The sequence below is a fragment of the Helianthus annuus genome, chromosome 12 (genome assembly GCF_002127325.2).
Source record: "Helianthus annuus cultivar XRQ/B chromosome 12, HanXRQr2.0-SUNRISE, whole genome shotgun sequence".
NCBI classification, from domain to species: domain Eukaryota; kingdom Viridiplantae; phylum Streptophyta; class Magnoliopsida; order Asterales; family Asteraceae; genus Helianthus; species Helianthus annuus.
Window position 1 is genome coordinate 64,277,920 of NC_035444.2, and position 2,097 is coordinate 64,280,016.

General features: G+C 36.3%; 1 long non-coding RNA gene across 1 annotated transcript; it reads right to left on the bottom strand.

Moving 5' to 3' along the window:
- Positions 1-2,097, bottom strand: LOC118484952. The gene is made up of 3 exons (XR_004875205.1): positions 1,956-2,097; positions 1,529-1,621; positions 1-283 (listed from the first exon to the last, which is right to left on the bottom strand). It is a non-coding gene; the product is annotated as an uncharacterized LOC118484952 (long non-coding RNA).

Below are 2,097 nucleotides of genomic sequence, written 5' to 3' on the forward strand. Positions count from 1 at the left end.
AGAAATGGATTAATCTTGCCGTTCAAAAAAAAATGGATTAATCTTGCTCTCCATGACACCAAAACTCATGTCTCCATATATCTTATAAACATAATCACGAAGCATATACACACTTGAAAACCTAGATCCAAACAAAAACACACTTGCAAACCCGGCGTCGTCTTCCGGGTATCTAAATCGGGTTTTTGTGATCTGGTTTTGTTCATTTTTCTGACATCTTAATCACCGACGACTCTCATCACCACCTGAAACGTCAAAACCACGACCAAATATCTCCTCTTCCCTGTCAATTACGATTCATTTTTCAGGTCGTCTCCACCAAGAACTAGACCACGACCCTGGGAGAAAATACCTAATGTATCATGGCGGCGATACATATATGCAACAGATGGATTCAGTGATGCGGTATGAGGGGTCGCTGATTCAGATATGCGACAATGGGTATGCTTGGCGGCAGTGGTGGACCCAAAATTTTTTTTCACTTGGGTCCTTTTTTCGGGTCGGTCATTGTTCGGGTCAGGTCGGGAGACGGTCCAACAACATAATTTTAATAATACGGACTTTTTAAGTTGAATTATATATTTTTATCAACTAGAATCAAATCAAGCCGAACTCAAATCGACTTTTAAATTCAGCTAAGTTGTTAATTCGAATTAAGTTTAAAAATATAAAATTCAAATAAACTGAATCGATTAACTTAAGTAACTTGATATTGGATTGTTGTAATACATTTAAACAAACTTATAAATTTTAGTATTACTTTTGATTTTTCCATACTAGTTCAGATTATTAATTTTATTAGAGTAATCTATTGATAAATATTAAACTTGATCCACTTTTGATCTGATGAACACAATTTTTAGAGTAATCTATTGGTAAATATTAAACTTGATCCACTTTTGATCTAATGAACACAATAAATGTGCAGTAAAAAAAACGCTATATTGAGAATTGGAAGTAGACCTTTTAGTTACAAGTCAACAAATTTACCACTACACCAACCTTCACCTTGTTACAATGGGTTCCATCTAATTTTTCTTATGGGGTCCGTAAAAAAATTAACATACCGTCTCTACTAACTTTTTGAAAAACATTGGGGTCCGGGGACCCCGATCCACATAGTGTGGGTCTGCCCCTGCTTGGCGGTGGCGATTTAGATCGAAATCAGATATGCAAAAACCATGATGCAATATTATGGTTCGTTTTTCTGGTGGTCTTCACATATTGTTAGAGATGAAAAGAGACAAGGAGATGATGGTTGTGGTTGCTTGGTACTAGCAGTGGTGGATTGAAAGAGTAAATGGAGAGCAGTGGCGAAGCTTGAAAAAAAAGTTCGGGGGTGCGGAAGGTACCGGACCTAAAAAAAAAATTCTATGTTCGGGTCAGACGTCGGTGATTCGATTAGGGTCGGATCGGGTCAAACATTAATATCAAATAAAATATGTTCTCAAACATTAAAACGTAAAAATTGTTTAACAAACAATTGAACAAAGACACGAAAACATTAAAAAGAAGAGGAAGGTGGTACCCGGTGGCCGGTTCTCCTGGATGAAGAATTATAGTTCCGCTCGTCTTCCTTTAAGATTTTTGAATTCTTCAATTATGGACTCCGTAGCGTAATCTAACAAGAAACAACACAAGTTAAATGATTTTTTGAATTCTTCAATTAAAAAGAAGTTATGATTTTATTCTTCCCCATAGCGTAATCTAACAAGAAACAACACAAGTTAAATGATCGTCATCCTTTTATGTAATTAACCATCAACAAGGCATTTTCTTTTTCTAATATCTAGCATCGAACTCTAATATCTAGCATGGTTAGAGCCTAATTTCACCCCTAAATCCCTAATTTCAACAAATTTAGGGCAAAAATTGGTCCAATTTCATCCCTAATTTAAACCTAAATAACATAAATTGAAGCCCTAATTTAAACCTAAAGATAAAAAAACACATACCTTGAAGAGTTGAAGTCAATTAATCGATTAGAGCAGCCCAACCTCGTCTCGTTCTCGTCTCCAGCCGCACGCCCGCACTAGCATTTTCTTCTCTTCTGTTTCTTCTGTTCTCGTCTCCAGTTAGCAGCAGCAAGCAGTTTGT